This window comes from Notolepis coatsorum (assembly GCF_963971535.1).
Source record: "Notolepis coatsorum genome assembly, chromosome: 5".
NCBI classification, from domain to species: domain Eukaryota; kingdom Metazoa; phylum Chordata; class Actinopteri; order Aulopiformes; family Paralepididae; genus Notolepis; species Notolepis coatsorum.
In genome coordinates, this window is record NC_140169.1 from 164,880,115 (window position 1) to 164,902,743 (window position 22,629).

The following is a 22,629-nucleotide window of genomic DNA, read 5'->3' on the forward strand; positions in this document are numbered from 1 at the left end:
CCAGTGATGTCATCACGGCACATTAAATACTTGTGTCGTGTTAATTACAGCTCCATGAAATGATGTAGATGGAAAGATTATCAATATATTGTTACTGCTACCGTATCATTTGAGAGGCGATAAAGGGCTTCTCACTAGATTATTGTACTGTAATGCTATTTTATTGTACTGCACTATTTTATTCTATGTATTATTCTATCTATTCTATGCAAATGTTACGATTATTGTACTGTAAATCAGAGCTATTTCATTGCAATGCTTGTATTCTGTCTACGGTTTATGCATTGCTCTTATTTTGTCTATTCTATTATTTTGTCTTCTTTCAAGCCTGTCTATATTTATGCCAATTTTATACTCATTTTATGTCTGTCTATTTTATGTCTACATTACTGCTGTGAAGCACTTTGGGCTGCAATCTTTGTATGAAAGGTGCAAAAACAAATAATAATAATAATAATAATAATAATAATAATAATAATAATAATAATAATAATAATAATAATAATAATAATAATAATAATAATAATAATAATAATAATTATTATTATTATTATTATTATTATTATTATTATTATTATTATTATGAGGTGTGTAATTAACACAACACAAGGATTCAATGTCCCCGATGACATCACCGGTTGGCCATATTCAAACTCATTTACTCTCAATAACTGTCAAACTAAATTGATTTGTGCAGAACTGTTTTTGGATGTGTGTGACATTATGTGCAAAAGAAATCAGCATCGTTATTTGGTGAAGTGTCCCTTTAAGGCGGCAGTGTTCTGAAAACGAACGTGGACTCGCCCCGGAACCAGAATACGTTGCCGCCAAGTTCATGTTTACTTTATTTGTCGTGTTCAGTAAACTAGGTTTGATTGATTGATTGAAAACTTTATTAACAGATTGCAGAATGGGTACAGTACAGTACGGCTCAATACATACAATTGTTAAGGGGATGCAGACCAGAGAAAGACTTTCGTCTTGTTTACATCAGGGTCCCCCATTTTCAATTCATCATATGACACACACGACATACAGATAGACAGTACTGCTACATCTATACATTTATGACATACCAGATTTGCAAATACAGTACTGTTTGTGATACAAAAAGTGTCCAGAAAAAGAGTGTATATACATTTGACATAGAAACTGTACATTGGAGGACGTTGGGTAGGTGGGGTGGGGTTGGGTGGGTGGGGCTGTACATTGGAGGAGGTTGGGTAGGTGGGGTGGGGTTGGGTGGGTGGGGCTGTACATTGGAGGTGGACACACACACACACACACACTGTACACTGTACATCGGAATACTGACAACGCCATACTTGGTCTTTACTGTACAACTGGGTTAGGACATTTGGTGTGAATTATTATGTACAAAGCTTAACAACAGAGCTTTAAAACAGAGGAGGAACATAAACAAACCGTTACAAGGACGTTACAAGGATAGGCTACATGTAAGCAGACACAGACGTTACTACACATGAACATATACAGCAGCAGCAACAACAACAACAACAACAACAACAACAACAACAACAACAACAACAACAACAACAACAACAAGATCAACACCAACAATAACAACACCAGCCTACAAACCACGGCAATGGGGGGGGGGGGGGTGTCTGCTGATGGAGACTCAGTGTTCAGGGTAACAGAGCATGAGGTGAGACGGATCTTTAAAAAAGTGAATATCAGGAAGGCAGCAGGACCGGACGGCATCCCCGGCCGCGTCCTAAAAGTCTGTGCCGACCAACTGGCCCCGGTATTCACTGACATCTTCAACCTGTCCTTGGAACAGGCTGTCATCCCCACCTGTCTGAAGAAGTCCACCATCATCCCTGTACCCAAAAAATCTACGCCCGCTTGCCTCAACGACTACCGCCCTGTAGCCCTCACCTCCATAGCCATGAAGTGCTTTGAGAAGCTAGTGAAGGGCTACATCTGTTCCTCCCTCCCCATCAACCTGGACCCTCTGCAATTTGCATATCGCCCCAACAGGTCCACGGAGGACGCCATAGCCCATGTGCTGCACACAGCAGCATCACACCTGGACAAGAGGCAGGGGAACTATGTGAGAATGCTGTTCATCGACTACAGCTCAGCATTCAATACCATAGTCCCCTCCAAACTCATAGCCAAGCTCAGGGACCTGGGCTTGAACTATGACCTGTGCCAGTGGGTCTTGGACTTCCTGACGGGCAGACCCCAGGTGGTAAGAGCCGGCAACTGCACCTCCTCATCCATCACGCTCAACATAGGGGCCCCCCAGGGCTGTGTTCTGAGCCCCCTCCTCTACTCCCTGTACACACATGACTGTGTAGCACAGCGGAACAACAACACCATCATCAAATTTGCTGATGACACAGTAGTGGTGGGCCTGATCTCTGCCAACGACGAAAGGGCCTACCTGGAAGAGGTAGAGAACCTGTCACAGTGGTGTCAGGAGAACTGCCTCTCCCTGAACGTCAGCAAAACAAAAGAGATGATTGTGGACTTCAGGAGGTCGGGGGTCAAGGACTACAGCCCCCTCAGCATCGACGGGGCACCGGTTGAGAGAGTGAACAGTTTCAAGTACCTCGGAGCCCACATATCCGAGGACTTGACATGGACCACACACATTGACAGTGTTGTGAAGAAGGCACGACAACGCCTCTACTTCCTCAGGCGCCTAAGGAAGTTCCAAGTCAGTCAGAAGATCCTTAGGAACTTCTACTCATGTACAATAGAGAGCATCCTGACCGGCAACATCACCTCCTGGTTTGGGAATAGCACTGCACAAGACCGTAGCAGACTACAAAGAGTGACACGTTCAGCCGAACGCACAATTGGAGGGGGGCTTCCCACCCTCCAGAACATTTACAACAAGCGGTGCAAGGGGAAGGCTAAGAGAATTATTAAGGACTCGAGCCACCCGAACAACTGCCTCTTTGAACTGCTGCGGTCAGGCAAGCGATACCGGAGTCTTAAGGCGAGCACAGAAAGACTCAGAAGAAGCTTCTATCCCCAGGCCATCAGGCTGCTAAACGAACAATAATCGCTAAACGAACAATAATCACTATGCAACAACCATCAAATGCACACAGCACACACACCCACACGCACACACTCACTCAAACAAACAACACACTGCAGCACCCACTCTCCACACTTTAGATCACACAAACACACTTACACTTTATATTTATTGATAAAGGATTTGCACTACAACTCGTACACCTACTGTGAATTGTACCTAAATTGCACCTCGTCCCATTTCTCCATTTCTGCCTTGCACTATATAGTATTGTATATTAGTACACTGCACAGTATTGTATATTGTATGGTAACTACGTCTATTCTGCATCGAACATTGTACATATGTCTAAACTGAACACTGTGACCTCTTTTTTTTACTTCTAATTTTACTATGTTTTTATTTCATACTTATCTTGTCTTGCACAGTCTCTGGAGCGCAACAGTAAGAAGCATTTTGTACAAAAGTATTCTGTACTTCTGTATGACAACTATTAAAGAAACTTGAAACTTGAAACAACAACAACAACATATCGGCAGAGCAACACAAGCCTTGTGTGCCAAATCAAACATAAAATAAATTTAATAAAAATAGTATAGCCTACAAATGGTAAATATAAATACATTTATCCAAAGCGCTTTACAATAAATGATTGACTTGTTTTGTTTGTTGTGATGTTTTCTTGTGAGTACTTCAATGTTTGTGTTTTTATATTTTTATTTTACATTTGTTGTGTTTGTATTTTAAATGTTTGGACCCCAGGAAGAGTAGTCTCACCTTGGTGTAGACTAATGGGGATCCACAATAAAACAATAAAACAGTAGTAGTCACGCACTTCTTCAACCATTATCTGAAATAATGAAAAAATAATAATAATAATCTAACCCTAACTAACCTTACTGTCATGCACTTGTCCTAATAAACTAACCTACACTGTAGCACTCAACACTTTGATGAACATTGTTACTCAGCTGATAGAGTTGTGCCCTTCCTGATGACTTGTCGTACAGAACTTGTAAGTCGCTTTGGATAAAAGCGTCAGCTAAATAACAAAATGTAAATGTTCACATCTGTTCACTCACACACTCACACACCGATGGTGGAGGCGACCATGCAAGGTGGCAACCTGCTCACCGGGAGCAGTTAGGAGGTTAAAAGTGTCTTGCTCAAGGACACTTTGACACGCTGCCAGGAGGAGCGGGAATCAAACCAGGAACAATCAGATTACCAGACGACCGCTCTACCTCCTGAGCCACTGTTGCCCCTAAAAAGAGCCTATATACTCAATGTGGCTCCGTACCGCTGAACGACCACACATAGTGATACCTGTACCATGACCTTGAGTATCTACAGATACCAATCCCATATTTTCATTAATGTATATAATTTTTTTTTTTCTTGCATAATGTCTATGGTTTTAAAATAATCTAACGGCTGCATGCTACATGCATCATTATGATCAATCTAAAAGCAATCAAAACCAACCCAAGCAAGATATTTTCATTAATATTAAATATATGCATAAACATAAAGAAACGTGTAGTGATTCATCATCACTGTAACTGGGTGTAGCCTGGACCTCTGTTGCCTTGTTCTCAAATCCCGCCCCCATGACCGCTAGCTGGGTTCTTACACTGTGCTGGCTGGCCTCTTACACTGTGCTGGCTGGCCTCTTACACTGTGCTGGCTGGCCTCTTACACTGTGCTGGCTGGCCTCTTACACTGTGCTGGCTGGCCTCTTACTGTGTGCTGGCTGGCCTCTTACACTGTGCTGGCTGGCCTCTTACTCTGTGCTGGCTGGGCTCTTACACTGTGCTGGCTGGCCTCTTACACTGTGCTGGCTGGCCTCTTACGCTGTGCTGACTGGCCTCTTACTCTGTGCTGGCTGGCCTCTTACTCTGTGCTGGCTGGCCTCTTACACTGTGCTGACTGGCCTCTTACTCTGTACTGGCTGGCCTCTTACTCTGTGCTGGCTGGCCTCTTACTCTGTGCTGACTGGCCTCTTACTCTGTGCTGGCTGGCCTCTTACTCTGTGCTGACTGGCCTCTTACACTGTGCTGACTGGCCTCTTACTCTGTGCTGGCTGGCCTCTTACACTGTGCTGACTGGCCTCTTACACTGTGCTGACTGGCCTCTTACACTGTGCTGGCTGGCCTCTTACACTGTGCTGGCTGGCCTCTTACTCTGTGCTGGCTGGCCTCTTACTCTGTGCTGGCCTCTTACTCTGTGCTGGCTGGCCTCTTACGCTGTGCTGGCTGGCCTCTTACTCTGTGCTGGCTGGCCTATTACTCTGTGCTGACTGGCCTCTTACGCTGTGCTGGCTGGCCTCTTACTCTGTGCTGACTGGCCTCTTACTCTGTGCTGGCTGGCCTCTTACTCTGTGCTGACTGGCCTCTTACTCTGTGCTGGCTGGCCTCTTACACTGTGCTGGCTGGCCTCTTACACTGTGCTGACTGGCCTTGTACGCTGTGCTGACTGGCCTCTTACTCTGTGCTGGCTGGCCTCTTACTCTGTGCGGCTGGCCTCTTACTCTGTGCTGGCTGGCCTCTTACTCTGTGCTGGCTGGCCTCTTACTCTGTGCTGGCTGGCCTCTTACTCTGTGCTGGCTGGCCTCTTACTCTGTGCTGACTGGCCTCTTACACTGTGCTGGCTGGCCTCTTACACTGTGCTGGCTGGCCTCTTACACTGTGCTGACTGGCCTCTTACACTGTGCTGGCTGGCCTCTTACTCTGTGCTGGCCTCTTACTCTGTGCTGGCTGGCCTCTTACTCTGTGCTGACTGGCCTCTTACACTGTGCTGACTGGCCTCTTATGTTGTGCTGGCTGGCCTCTTACTCTGTGCTGACTGGCCTCTTACTCTGTGCTGACTGGCCTCTTACGCTGTGCTGGCTGGCCTCTTACTCTGTGCTGACTGGCCTCTTACTCTGTGCTGGCTGGCCTCTTAAGCTGTGCTGGCTGGCCTCTTACGCTGTGCTGACTGGCCTCTTACTCTGTGCTGGCTGGCCTCTTACTCTGTGTTGACTGGCCTCTTACTCTGTGCTGACTGGCCTCTTCTGTGCTAGCTGGCCTCTTACTCTGTGCTGACTGGCCTCTTACACTGTGCTGGCTGGCCTCTTACACTGTGCTGGCTGGCCTCTTACACTGTGCTGACTGGCCTCTTACACTGTGCTGGCTGGCCTCTTACTCTGTGCTGGCCTCTTACTCTGTGCTGGCTGGCCTCATCTGTGCTAGCTGGCCTCTTACTCTGTGCTGACTGGCCTCTTACACTGTGCTGGCTGGCCTCTTACACTGTGCTGGCTGGCCTCTTACACTGTGCTGACTGGCCTCTTACACTGTGCTGGCTGGCCTCTTACTCTGTGCTGGCCTCTTACACTGTGCTAGCTGGCCTCTTACTCTGTGCTGACTGGCCTCTTACACTGTGCTGGCTGGCCTCTTACACTGTGCTAGCTGGCCTCTTACACTGTGCTGGCTGGCCTCTTACACTGTGCTGGCCTCTTACTCTGTGCTGACTGGCCTCTTACACTGTGCTGACTGGCCTCTTACGTTGTGCTGGCTGGCCTCTTACTCTGTGCTGGCTGGCCTCTTATTCTGTGCTGGCTGGCCTCTTACACTGTGCTGGCTGGCCTCTTACACTGTGCTGGCTGGCCTCTTTCACTGTGCTGACAGGCCTCTTACTCTGTGCCTGCTGGCCTCTTACTCTGTGCTGGCTGGCCTCTTACACTGTGCTGGCTGGCCTCTTACTCTGTGCTGGCTGGCCTCTTACTCTGTGCTGGCTGGCCTCTTACACTGTGCTGACTGGCCTCTTACACTGTGCTGACTGGCCTCTTACTCTGTGCTGACTGGCCTCTTACACTGTGCTGACTGGCCTCTTACACTGTGCTGGCTGGCCTCTTACACTGTGCTGGCTAGCCTCTTACACTGTGCTGGCTGGCCTCTTACGCTGTGCTGGCTGGCCTCTTACACTGTGCTGACTGGCCTCTTACGCTGTGCTGACTGGCCTCTTACGCTGTGCTGGCTGGCCTCTTACTCTGTGCTGGCTGGCCTCTTACTCTGTGCGGGCTGGCCTCTTACTCTGTGCTGGCTGGCCTCTTACGCTGTGCTGGCTGGCCTCTTACACTGTGCTGACTGGCCTCTTACGCTGTGCTGACTGGCCTCTTACTCTGTGCTGGCTGGCCTCTTACGCTGTGCTGACTGACCTCTTACTCTGTGCTGGCTGGCCTCTTACACTGTGCTGGCTTGCCTCTTACTCTGTGCTGGCTGGCCTCTTACTCTGTGCTGGCTGGCCTCTTAAGCTGTGCTGGCTGGCCTCTTACTCTGTGCTGGCTGGCCTCTTAAGCTGTGCTGGCTGGCCTCTTATTCTGTGCTGGCTTGCCTCTTACTCTGTGCTGGCTGGCCTCTTACTCTGTGCTGGCTGGCCTCTTAAGCTGTGCTGGCTGGCCTCTTACTCTGTGCTGGCTGGCCTCTTAAGCTGTGCTGGCTGGCCTCTTATTCTGTGCTGGCTGGCCTCTTACGCTGTGCTGGCTGGAACACCAGAGCTGCTCACCATATCTTGCCAGGTGTCCCCTGTGTTAACACTTCCTTTGGTCAATCCTCCTTCCACTTTGCCGCTCCCAGCAGTTGGAACGAGATGCAAAAGTGTAAAATGGACAAATGTGTCTCCCTCACTACTACTCACTACTACTCTTATCATAGAGTTTTTTTACACACCAGTGGAGGTTTCTCTATGACAACACGTGAAACACAAATTCACTCATAATTCATAATTATTATTAATTTACATATATATATATATAATTTTCTTTATTTATATATAACAATTTTTTTTTTTATTATTATTATTTTATATTTTTTTATTAGAAAAGTTTTCCTATGTAAAAAAAAATGCCAGTGAATTCTTTTTTTCTTCAAAAATGGCCAAAATTTACAGCTCTGAGCAGGCCTGCACTGCAGTAATGACTGCAGTAATATTCATGTAGAATACTTCACAGGTTGACCCAATAATGAAAGACCCCCACCACCCCAATAACAGCCTGTTCCAGCTGCTGAGGTCAGGCAGACGCCTGCGTACCCCAGCTACTAGGACAGAGAGGTTTAGGCTAAGCTTCTTCCCCCAGGCCATCAGAGCCTTGAACAATGAACATTGAGAGACACAGAAACTGAACTATCCACACACAAGCACACACAAGCACATACACGACACGCACGCTGAGCACGCTCACACACTAGCAGCCACTTTAACACTCATGCCGCACATACGCACACTTATGGCCAGAGGAAAGGCCACTTTAAATTAGTATAACATCAGGAACAGTGTATTGCACTACTAAAGCTACCTAGCATGTCCTATATGCTCTGTAAATACTATGTTCAGATACCGAGATGGCACACCATGTACCTGTTTATTGCACTGTTGTTTTTTACTGGATTCTATTAATATGTTGTACCACTGTATTTTTATTGGATTCTATTATATGTTGTACCACTGTATTGCACATCGTCGCGGGCAAGACCAGCCGCATTTCATTGTATACCTGTATGCCGTGACAATTAAAACTCTTGACTTGACTTGACTTGACTTGAATGTTAAATAAATAATAAATAATGGCCAATCAAAATAGGCTATTAACTTCATCTAAGCACGGTCTGTGCAGTTAAACTCTTGCCATTGAATGGAGGTTTGAATGATTGACAGCCCTTGACATCCAATACACGGAGGTTGAATATGATTGGCAGCCTTGCAAATCCAATCAGAGATTGCTGCATTGCAAAGTCAAAATGGGCCCAGCTGCAGGTCCGGAGGTTAGGTTTAGCTCGGGCCAATCTCAAGTTTCTCAAGTTTCTTTATTAGTTGTCATACAGAAGTACAGGATACTTGTATACAAAATGTAACAGAAAGAAGCATTTTGTATAAAAGTATTCTGTACTTCTGTATGACAACTAATAAAGAAACTTGAGAAACTTGATATTGGCCCGAGCTAAACCTAACCTCCGGACCTGCAGCTGGACCCATTTTGAATGTGTGAAAGAGCAAGCTAGTAGTTTAGTTGTTGTTTAGTAGTTAGTAAGCTGTACAGCTATAATAAGTCAAGTCAGGCTAAATTAAACTTTGCGCCAACATTAGGACCGAAGTATAAACCAGCAACTGAGCAACATGAAGAAGTGGACTTATGCATCTGGATCAGAAAAAACGTTGTGGATGAAAAAGTAAGTAGGCTAGTGTTTGTAAAAGCTTGTATGCTAACAGTAGCTAGCCAGTTTAGCCTACATCACAATGATGATCACCAAGCTAACTTACTGTACACACTGTAGGGCTGGGCAATTAATCGAAACAGAATTGTGATATCGATTCATAGACCTATGCAATCTCATTTCTAAGTTATGACTATTTTTCGTTTATTAAAAAAACGTTTTTTTTTTTTTTTTTTTTACTTTTTAAATTATTTTATCTGGGTTGAACATGATTTGTGGAACTCCCTCTGGTGTTGTGGTCGTGGTATTTACTGACCTTTGGGAAGTATTTCGACATGCACATGGGTATCTTAGTGGTGTAGTGTATCTTGTAGACCAGGCCCATTGCAAGTTGCTGTACTCTGTCGTCTACTCTAAGCCATCCTAGGTTGTCAAAGTGGGCAGGGGTGAGGTGGGTTTTAGGAGTAAGGTCAAGCAGTAGTCTGACCAGTTTGTTTTGTGATGTTTGTAATCTTGTTTTTAGTGCCTTTGAGGTGCTTTGGTACCATGAGGTGCAAGCATAGTCGTAGTACCCTTGAATGAGTGCTCCTGTTAGAGTCTTCAAGGTATTCTTGTTTACCAGAGAGGAGATCCGGTACAGGAATCTAGTTCATTGGTTGACTTAGTTTTATTACATTGGATCCCATTTTGTCACAGGAAAGATTTGCCTCTATAGGATGGAACCCAGGTAGGTAATTTCATCTTTCCTTTTAAGATAAGATAAGATATTCCTTTATTGATCCCCTTGGGGAAATTCAGGCATCATAGCAGCATGGGGGAAGGGGGGGGGGGGTACAGGTAGTGAAAACAACACAAGCAGTGTAAACAAATAGGTCAATATAATTTACTATCTAACTAACTGAAATATATTTTCACAGTGTCACATAAGGTGCAGTATGCATAAGGTAGTGTTATAATTTACTATCTAACTAACTGAAATATACATTATTCATTATTCACAGTATCACAGTATCCACATAAGGTGCAGTATGCATAAGGTAGTGTTATTGTCCTACTTGGGTTCCTATTAGTTCTAGGTCGATGTCTGGCAGCAGTCGCTGCCCACTGTTGTGGAGCCTGATGGCCACTGGTATGAAGGACTGTCCGAGGCGGTTAGTTGAGTGTCGGGGGGGTATGAGTCTGTGGCTTCCTTGTCACCTTCACCTAATATGTTTTGATCTGGTCAGGTGCGCTGTCACCTAAAATGTTTTGATCTGATCAGGTGTGCTGTCACCTAATATGTTTTGATCTGGTCAGGTGCGCTGTCACCTAATATGATTCCATCTGGTCAGGTGCGCTGTCACCTAATATGATTTCATCTGGTCAGGTGCGCTGTCACCTAATATGTTTTCATCTGGTCAGGTCCGCTGTCACCTAATGTTAATATGTTTTCATCTGTGTCCACTGACCACTGACACACAGTGGGGGATGTTTTAAAAATATAATTTAATATATAATATAATATAATAATTTGTGCTTCACCTAAAAATTTGGTCAGCAGCCTCCACTGTTACACACACTATATAATATATTACTACCTACTATGCTAATATGTCTATACTACTAAGGTACCTACTATGTTAATATTATGTCTATACTACTACCTACTATGCTAATATGTCTTTACTACTACGCTAATATGTCTATACTACTACCTACTATGCTAATATGTCTATACTACTACCTACTATGCTTAATATGTCTATATTACTACCTACTATGCTAATATGTCTATACTACTACCTACTATGCTAATATGTCTATACTACTACCTACTATGCTAATATGTCTATACTACTACCTACTATGCTAATATGTCTATACTACTACCTACTATACTAATATGTCTATACTACTACCTACTATGCAAATATATCTGTGATCAAATCAAATCAAATGTATTTGTAAAGCCCGCAATCACACGTTAATGTCCCCATGGGCTGGATATGTCTTCTTTAAACAAGTCAAGAAGAAACATCACAATAAATCAAGAACAAAAAAAACCCATCATGAAATCCAATACTACTAACATTACCTACAGTACTATGCTAATATGACTACTATGCACTCAATACTGTAGCACTCAAGTTCAACACTGTTTGATGAACAATCTTACTGACCCTTAGCTGCCAGAGTTCAACCCTTCCTTCCTTCCTTCCTTCCTTCCTTCCTTCCTTCCTTCCTTCCTTCCTTCCTTCCTTCCTTCCTTCCTTCCTTCCTTCCTTCCTTCCTTCCTTCCTTCCTTCCTTCCTTCCTTCCTTCCTTCCTTCCTTCCTTCCTTCCTTCCTTCCTTCCTACAGAACTTGTAAGTCGCTTTGGATAAAGGCGTTCCGCTAAATGACTAAATGACGGTTGATTTCGGTATCGGAAATTAAGAGTTGGACAATATCGGTATATCGGTATCGGTAAAAAAGCCAATATCGAGCATCCCTACTTCTGACCCATCAGTGCATCCACGGAAATGCCCTCCCCCCCCCTTACCTCAAAGATCTCCTCACCCCAGAACCCTCCACCCGTAACCTTCGCTCCGCCAACACAAACCGCCTCCTTCCCCCCAGGACCAAGCTCCGCACCATGGGGCCTTCTGCTCGGCTGCTCCTCGCCTGTGGAACGCCCTACCTGACCACCCCAGAACCCTCCACCCGTAACCTTTGCTCCGCCAACACAAACCGCCTCCTTCCTCCCAGGACCAAGCTCCGCACCATGGGGCCTTCTGCTTGGCTGCTCGTCGCCTGTGGAATGCCCTCCCTGAGAATGCCCTCCCTACCTCAGAGCACCACAGACCACTGCTTCCTTTAAAAGAGGACAAAAAACATATCTCTTCACAAAAGCCTTCTCTTAGGAGAGAGAGAGAGATGGGATCTTCCAGGAGCCTCCATAGATTAATGAGTCACATTAGGGACGTGCACAGGACTTTAGAGGGGCAGGTGCTCAAAGGCTGAAAAGGGCACTGGGCCTGTTTGCGTGTGAAGCGAGTGCGCAAACTTTTTTTGGGGGGCCCGATTTTCGGGGGGCCTTTTTGGGTGGGGGGGGGGCCACCTTTTTATGCTTTTTGGGGGGTTTTGGTGATCAAATATTGAAAATGTAACTATAATAATCAGGGCAGGAGCTCACTTATCCTTGAAACAGTGGCGAATCCTTATGGAAGCCAACGGAAGCCAGGCCTCCCTATCAAAATATGAATTAATATCAAATATGAAATATGAAAAAAAAAATAAAATAAAATATATATATATATAATTTTTTTTTAATATAGTTTACATTCTTTTTCATCTGTGCATCTGTGTTATATATATATATATATATATATTTTTTTTAATGTCTCCCTCTTCTCCTTCTCACTCTCTCTAACACACTGTCAGACTCACTATGCTCACTGCAGCTAGAGGAGAAGCAGGGGGGAGGTGTCTTTCTCCAGCCTCAACCATGTGATTCATGTATGTAGAGTCCAAAACCGATACTAGCCAATCAGATTCGAGCTGACTGCCACACCTTAAAAGTTTAAAACAGGGCTGTGAGCAGAATAATTAGTCTGGCATCCCCTCTGCACACATCGCCTCTGCACTCTGACAATTTTATTAACCCGTGACTGCTCCCACGGGCCGAATATTGCCCCGATCCTCGCGAGATTAAATCCACGGGTACCTCTCGGCGTGCCGAAGCTTTTCCTAAATCACTTCCATCATCGAAAACGAGGGGAAAAGGTCGGCTTGTGACCCTGAAAATGTCGCGTGATTTTAAAAACGCTGTATTAAGTGAGCCTTTTATGGGATCCACGCAAGCTTTCTATCGTGGAAACATCTGGGCGTCCCGCAACCTTTACTCATTCACATGTAGCCCCGAAAATGCTTAGAAAAGGAAAGCCGAAAGCGTGGAATAAACTCGCCAAAACGGAAAAGTGTCCCACGGGCGAGCCGTGATTCCGATCCACGTGAAAATATTCACGGCCATAGAGGAGACCGTGGGACACCTTTCTGCAACCGAATATGTGTCTCGAATTTGCTCCCACGCGGCGCGCAAAATCGCGCAAGGAAAAATCTGACCAAAAATGAACCAATGCTCCAGCAGTATTAATGACCCTGATGTAAACAAGACAAACGTCTTTCTCTGGTCTGCATCCCCTTATACAATTGTGTGTATTGAGCCGTACTGTATTGTACCCATTCTGCAATCTGTTAAATAAATAAAAAGAAAGTTTGACTGGCCGCCGAGCCATACTGTAGTGTACATGGTGACTGCTTGACTTAAAAAAAAAATTAAAAAAAAATATGAATAAAAATATTTAATAATTTTCTTTTTAATAATTCTTTTTTGGCTTCCCCTGTTATTTTACCCACGCGACGCCACTGCCTTGAAAGACACTTTTATCATGACTTAAAAGGCCCATACATCTCCATAAATAAAAAAAATGTAAGAATTTTTTTATAAGGCACAAAAGGGCAGGTGCTCGTGCACACGTGCCTGAGTCACATCCTCTGGCCACTTCTAGGGACTTTCTGAGCAGCAAATAGCGACAAATAGTGTCACAGGGAACGGAGGCGGCAACGCTGAAGTCAAGTCATCGGTGCGATTTCTGACGTCTGAAGTAGCGGCGACGCACTCGAAGGCACCGCTGTTCGTTCTATTTTTACTCCTAATGGTTCCCTTTGTGACAGGTACTTTCGTTGAAGCTTCCGCGATAACTAGCTATAGTTAATCCCATCACGTGCATTCAGCTGTGAAACAGGCGTTGCGGACTCAATTACGTTATACGGGGAGCAGGGAGAGACTAATATGCACCGGCGACAGTGGCTCAGGAGGTAAAGTGGTCGTCTGGTAATCTGAAGGTTCCCGGTTCGATCCCGGCTCCTCCTGGCAGCGTGTCAAAGTGTCCTTGAGCAAGACGCTTAACCCCTAACTTCTCCCGATGAGCAGGTTAGCACCTTACATGGTCGCCTCCGTTATTAATGTGTGAATGTGAGGCATACGTTTATTTCTTTATTTCTTTATTTCAGATCCCCATTAGTCACTGCCTCAGCAGCGACTATTCTTCCTGGGGTCTGGATACAAACATATACAAATTAAACAAGAAGAATAATCAATAAAACAACATAAAACCAAACAAATATCAATAAAACACCAATAAAATATACAAACAATTATAGAACATTAAACCAATCAAAATCAGACATACAAACAATTATGTATGCCAGATTTTCTAAAATAGAACAATAACAAATATACAAACATATGGAACAAATCAAATATCAATAAAACAACAAATATCAATAAAACAACAAACGGAGACATCTCAGAGAAAACTAAAACGTGCTCAAAAACAGCACGACATTCCATACTCTAATACTCCTCATAACCACTAGACAAAAGACATTCCAAATCAACACATAACCCAACACAAGAACCCATTCATTAGACACAGATTAGACCCAACCAAAATTAATCTCTTTCTGCATTACAGCCCCTCTTAGTCTCCTCTTGAATCCCACCTTACTGGTAATTGAAACCAAATACTGTGGAAGTCTATTCAAGTAGGACATTGCCCTGTACAATACAGTTTTCTTTAAGGCTTCAGTTCTGTGTCTCGGCAGGGCGAACAGACCCCTCAAGGCTTGTCTAGTGCCATAGCCATGACCATCACTAGTAAGCACCAGCTGCGAAAAGAGGCACACAGGTTTATGTAAAGCGCTTCGGATAAAAGCTGTTGTATACATGCAGTCCTTTTACCATTTATCTATTGACTGTTTCAACTTGACAACAAAAACAACCACAACTGATTACAGACGATTTACGGCAAGCCGTCATCACGGCCGAGGAATGAGTCTCATCTTGACTGATTGTTGTTCATGGAAGAAGTTCTTGAACCAAAGTTATTTGGTTTTTCCAGATTTCCAAAAGGATTGTTAGTTAGCTAAACCGTTCAGTTAGGTTAACTTGTGTATACTGTTTACTTTTACTCTATACTGTATATATATATATATATATATATATATATATATATATATATATATATATATATATATATATATATATATATATATATATATATATATATATATATATATATATATATTCAGATTAAAATGTTGTATTGCCTAACGGAACGTAGGCCAAATGCGTCCACATTTTTACATGATTCTATCACATTTTCATAACAATAGCACCCTGCGCCGTTTTCATTGAGGTTTCTTACAAATTAACAATGCTTTGTGTTGTCCTTTATATGCCGATTATCATTAGAATCTTAAATTGTACCATATGTCCCCCTTTAGACAACATATGTAACGCTACCAGCGCACTTTTGTTAAGATAATTAGTTGGCCATTCTCGGTCGCTATACCGAGGTCGCAGTAATAGTTTAACGCTGTTCAGATCACGTCGGAGAATATAGACATATCCCAGTGACCTGCGACCTGTGCTAACGCTCTTGGGAAATGCAGTGTTGTAGTTCTCAACATTTTCAGCCTTTATTTTTAAACCAATGCTGCCATCTACTGACAACAAAAAAGTGTTGTCTAATCGTCACCTTGAGAGCTACTTACGTATACAGCGCCACCCCAAACCCATTCAAGAGATTCCCACTTTTTGCTGGGAGTGGGGCGTGGCCGTATTTGGTCCCAGACAATAAGAGTGGCTGCAATTGGTCACCGTGACGTTATTTATTGTAATGTATAATATAACCAAGGGTATACAGAGTAGACCCACATTTGTTGTTTTGTTAATTATACTCAATCTGTGTGTGATGTTCATTTATACTATATAGATAGTTCATATTTATTATTGTTATATTGTAGAAATGTGTGCATTAGGGCGACCGGGTAGTGCAGCGGACTAAGCGTCTGCCTACCACCACAGAGACAGTGGGATCGAATCCAGCTGTGGTGCTTCCGGGTTAGCCGACCGTCCATACAGAGGGTGGGAAACCCGGCGAGGGTGGGTCCTGGTCGTTGTAAACAGCGACTCCTACAGTTCGGTCGGGGCGCCTGCACAGCAAGGGAAGGATCTAGGAGAGGTAGTGTGACCTTCCACACGTTACACTCTCCCAGTGAGAGTCTGCGCTGCCAGGTGAAAAGAAGCGGTGGGCTGGCTACACATGTGTCGGAGGAAGCATGTGATAGTCTCCGCCCTCCCGGACCGACGGTAGGGGTTATAGTGCGCAACGACCAGGAAGGGGATTGGGAATTGGCATAACGACTAACATTGGGATGGGAGAAAAAAAAACGGAAAAAGAAGGAGGAAAAAGATAATAATAATAAAAACAAAATTTGTGCATTGAAATGTCTGTAAAGTCTCGACGGCATTGAAAATGAGGGTGACCTCAATTGTATTTTGCGAGTATAAATAAAGGTTGATGATGATACTGTTTACAGTTTTTCCTCAAATCTTTATATGTATTGCCTAAATTAGGCCTTTCTACCATTACCCTGCCCATACCTGTACCTCCCCTCCCCCTCTCCCCCCATGCTACTATGACCCCCGAATGTTCCCAAGGGATCAATAAAGGAATATCTTATCTTAAAACTGCCTAGAAGTTAAAACACACATTATTGCAATTAGACTCAAACGTCAGTCTCACCATTAAGACGTCGATTACTTGGAGAGAGACTCTTCCCTACGCTTCCGTCACATCCATCGACAAAAAAAACGGCTTCGGCGGTGAAGTATATAATTACCCGACTTCCATGTCAACGGAAGACGTGTGCGTTAGCCGAAAATAGTTACCTTGTTACCAACGTGGACATCAATTAGCGCCGACAGCCGGTTGTCAACTGTGTGTAAAAGAACCGTGCGGTAATTACAGCAGCGGATTCATCACAGTTTACCGGCCAGAGTCTCTCCCTCTGTCGCTCCACCCGACGAGAATCCACAGACGAGGCGCGGCGCTTCTTTTAATCATTGGGGGGGGGGGCATCTCCTAGAGTAGCGGAGGAAATAATTGACAGGAAATATATGAATGCAGTAATGTGTGAAATAGGAGACGGGAGGACGAAAGCCTCCTATGGCACTTGCACTTCTTCCTCCTCTTGCTCCTCTTCCTCCTCCTCCTCTTCTTCCTCCTCCTCCTCCTCCTCCTCCTCTTCTTCCTCCTCCTCCTCTTCCTCCTCCTCCTCCACCTCCTCGTCCTCTTCCTCCTCCTCATCCTCTTCCTCCTCCTCCTCTTCCTCCTCCTCATCCTCCTCCTCTTCCTCCTCCTCCTCCTCCTCCTCGTCCTCCTCCTCTTCCTCCTCCTCCTCCTCCTCCTCCTCCTCTTCCTCCTCCTCCTCATCTTCCTCCTCCTCTTCCTCCTCCTCCTCCTCCACCTCCTCCTCCTCCTCCCCCTCCTCCTCCTCCTTAACATATTGGACTCCCAGATCTGTCAGAAACATTACCATACTGGACTCCCAGATCTCTCAGTCACATTACCATACTGGACTCCCAGATCTCTCAGTCACATTACCATACTGGACTCCCAGATCTCTCAGTCACATTACCATACTGGACTCCCAGATCTCTCAGTCACATTACCATACTGGACTCCCAGATCTCTCAGAAACATTACCATACTGGACTCCCAGATCTCTCAGTCACATTACCATACTGGACTCCCAGATCTCTCAGAAACATTACCATACTGGACTCCCAGATCTGTCAGAAACATTAACATACTGGACTCCCAGATCTGTCAGAAACATTAACATACTGGACTCCCAGATCTGTCAGAAACATTAACATACTGGACTCCCAGATCTCTCAGTCACATTACCATACTGGACTCCCAGATCTGTCAGAAACATTAACATACTGGACTCCCAGATATGTCAGAAACATTAACATACTGGACTCCCAGATCTCTCAGTCACATTACCATACTGGACTCCCAGATCTCTCAGAAACATTACCATACTGGACTCCCAGATCTGTCAGAAACATTAACATACTGGACTCCCAGATCTGTCAGAAACATTAACATACTGGACTCCCAGATCTCTCAGTTACATTAACATACTGGACTCCCAGATCTGTCAGAAACATTAACATACTGGACTCCCAGATCTGTCAGAAACATTAACATACTGGACTCCCAGATCTCTCAGTCACATTACCATACTGGACTCCCAGATCTGTCAGAAACATTACCATACTGGACTCCCAGATCTGTCAGAAACATTAACATACTGGACTCCCAGATATGTCAGAAACATTAACATACTGGACTCCCAGATCTCTCAGTCACATTACCATACTGGACTCCCAGATCTGTCAGAAACATTACCATACTGGACTCCCAGATCTCTCATCATTACCATACTGGACTCCCAGATCTCTCAGAAACATTACCATACTGGACTCCCAGATCTGTCAGAAACATTAACATACTGGACTCCCAGATCTGTCAGAAACATTAACATACTGGACTCCCAGATCTCTCAGTTACATTAACATACTGGACTCCCAGATCTCTGTTACATTAACATACTGGACTCCCAGAACTAGGTTGAGACTCAGAGAGGGGGAGTGATGTGGCAGTGGGGAGAAACACAATACGATAGACCCGAGTACCCACATAATAAAAAGTTAGTTTTTGTTTGGGGTGCTGGATGTTCGTTTTACTCTTATCTCTCCTCGCTGACGCGCTCAGGCGAGGCGTAGCTGGGAGACCAAGGAAAGGAGAGTTGACACGTGTGGTAAATTATCAAATCAAATTCCCAGTTACAGGTATACAAGACAAGGCTTGGTAAGTGATTATGGGGAAAACAGTTCATCTTTAGGGTAAAGAGTGCAAACCGACAATACAAGGATAAGTATCAATAGAAAACTTCAGTTAAGAATCAGAAAATGTTTTTCTCTCTCTCTCCAATTGCAAATGGCATTCCGCTGTCACTTATCTTCAAATAGGAAAGCCACCAGGCTATGGTCAGGCCTTGAGGGCAGTAGGTAAAACAGATGGCCGGGCGAAACTCAACATCCCCCCACACAGGAACGGAAATAGAGAATAAGTAAGGGCCACGGTAAATAACTTAGACCAATACAACTAGCCTAAAGGATAGAAATAGAGTGACAGGTCAAAGTTCCTGTTGACTCTAGCTAGACCCCGACAGCTCACTCCTTAGAGCACTGGGAGCGGTGAGTATAATCAGGTATTTTAATCTTTATGCAGCTGGCCAGAAGCATTTGGTCAGACTCACGTCTCCCCTATACAATAAAGTTAAAAGATAGCCTGAAGGAAATGTGCAGTAGAGACGGTGAGGTTGGAGACAGAAGAGATGCTTAGTTCCTCTGGCTGCTATGAGACAGAGGTAAACTAGGGTTGGTGTAAAAACGTTGTTATAATAAAATTAAACATTCAGAACTATTCAGGAAATAGCAATAATAGTTAGCCCAGTTGATCCTTAGGAACTTCTACTCATGTACAATAGAGAGCATCCTGACTGGCAACATCACCTCCTGGTTTGGGAATAGCACTGCACAAGACCGTAGCAGACTACAAAGAGTGACACGTTTAGCCGAACGCACAATTGGAGGGAGGCTTCCCACCCTCCAGAACATTTACAACAAGCGGTGCAGGGGGAAGGCTAAGAGAATTATTAAGGACTCGAGCCACCCGAACAACTGCCTCTTTGAACTGCTGCGGTCAGGCAAGCGATACCGGAGTCTTAAGGCGAGCACAGAAAGACTCAGAAGAAGCTTCTATCCCCAGGCCATCAGGCTGCTAAACGGACAATAAACACTATGCAACAACCATCAAAAGCACACAGCACACACACCCACACGCACACACTCACTTAAACAAACAACACACTGCAGCACCCACTCTCCACACTTTAGATCACACAAACACACTTTATATTTATTGATAAAGGATTTGCACTACAACTCATACACCTACTGTAAATTGTACCTAAATTGCACCTCATCCCATTTCTGCCTTGCACTATATAGTATTGTATATTAGTACACTGCATAGTATTGTATATTATATGGTAACTCAGTTACGTCTATTCTGCATCGAACATTGTACATATGTCTATACTGAACACTGTGACCTCATTTTTTTTACTTCTAATTTACATACTATACTATGTTATTTTATTTCATACTTATCTTGTCTTGCACAGTCTCTGGAGCGTAACAGTAAGAAGCATTTTGTATAAAAGTATTCTGTACTTCTGTATGACAACTATTAAAGAAACTTGAAACTTGAGTTCAGACCCGTAATGATGCAACTAAGTAGGATGGTTGTCAGTCTTTGTTAAGTTAACTTAAGCAATACAAATAGGTTAGAGTAGAATTAGAACTTGGCAACCATGGGTTATATATACCTAGCGACATAATTGGTAAAGTAAAAGTTAAAAATGGAATAAATAATACTCTTTGTTTACTTATAGAACCAAGACTAGGAGAATTCGGTGATCATACTTACTACAAAGTCAGGGAAAAGACTAACTTAATAGTCTAATTAAGTTAGGACATAATTACTAGTTTTTAAGTTAATAAAATCAAAAGCAAAAGTACCTGAACGTTAAACTAAGGAAAATGTAAACGTCCCCTGTTCAAAATAGGATAACTAAGCTTGAGCAGATCAATAAAACAGGTTAAAAGATATATATAAGGCTCTAGAATTCGGGAGAAAGAATGGAACTAATATAGTATAATAATTAGAAAGTAATCTATACATGTAAATCCTTATAAAACAATGCAATCATCACCGCGGATGGAGAATGGTGAAAATAGTGCCTGCCTCCCCGTTATAGCAAATCTTGGTCTAAACAACGCACATATCACCTTAAAAGGTGATTTCTCAGATTCAGGTTCCTGGGCCGACGTCACATGACGATGCAGAACCAGGGAGGTGGCTTCAGGTTCTTAAAACACAGACGCTGAGAGAGACGCTGAGAAGACTGGATCCCGAGAGAAACTTCACGAGAGGATTCGAGAAAAGAGACAGGGACCAAGCCCACCTGAAGACGATGATGACTTAGAAATAGTAGTAAATCCTGCTGTTAAACTTTGATTAATCTGTGTTTACCATTAAAACACGGATTGAGTTCTGTTTTCAACTTGAAGAAGCGCCTGTCTTGACTCCAACTCATTCCAAACGGACCAATCAAATGAATGAGAACGTGTTTTGCAGCGCAGAGTAAAAGGGAACTCCACTATACACCAGAGAAGAACGATCGAGTATCGATCCGTACATAGAAAGAGATACACGTTAAGTGGTACCGTGATTCCCGGGCTGTATATTCGAACCGAACCAGGACAAGGACACTTCTACTGGACCTCGAACTCTCATCTACAAGCGGCGACGGTTTCTTCACCATTCAGCCGAAAAACAACAGCGGATTTTGACGGTGAGTTCAACGAGGAGATGTGTCTAGACTTGGTTGGGTTCGGACAGCCTCCGAATGGGGTTGGAGATAAAAGAATGACCGTGTTTTACAGAAGGCTAGTGTCGAATGCGGCAGAGATCAGAGACCAAGTTGCACACAGTTGGGTCTGGCCTCGACCGCGCGATTACTGTCTGAATGTAATGCACTAATGGGGAAGTTATTTGTGGGGCGCACAATTGGGGAGTGCAGTATAGAGCAATGGGTAGAAGCGAGTCTGCATCGAGATTGGCCCTGCGTTCAAACAGGACCGATAAGCGATGTGGATAAGGAAATCATTCAGGGAATGGTGCGGGACTGGCGGGGATGTTTTTGTTTAATAGAAGGGTAAATATGGGGCTCTGTTTCACTCATCGGCAGAAGCCCCGCGCTCTGAGTGCCATATTAGTTTACAAACCCTCTGTTAAGCAGTAATATGGCTGTCAGTAAGAGAGGTTAAAAAAGTCTATATCTGGGTCAGATTGTGCGCCGCTGGGTCTAAGGGAACGCGTGCGAGTCCATCAAAAAAGGAAATTGCTTTAAATCGATGCACGTGACATATTGCTTTTTGTAAGACGTTGCGAAAGCGAATGTGTACGAGTACATCGAAACATTCCGGCTCTGATTTGCCTTTGATCAAATCGGGGAAAATTGGGCTTGTGGTTGAGGAATAACGTGGGAGATGGGAGTTTGTACATTCTCTGGGAGCACAGAGTAGGTGCAAACTTCGATTCAAGCCAGCTATGGTGCCCACGGGTACTGTCTTCGCCCGAGCTCTTTGCAGGAACGGAGCGACATATCTGAAAGGGTGGGGCGAGTTTCAAACACCTGGGTTGTGAATGTATAATAAGCACTTGCTAAAGCTGAATAACTGAACTGCGCTTATGGTTAGGACTACTTGTATGGTACGGGCGATGTTTAGATTAAAGAATGCACTTAGGGCGGTGAGAATGTGTATATAGAAAGTACAGTTACGTGGCGAGGCTAATGGCTAAGCTAGGCTAATGGCTAAAGCTAACGGCTGGCTAGGCTAGGCTATAAG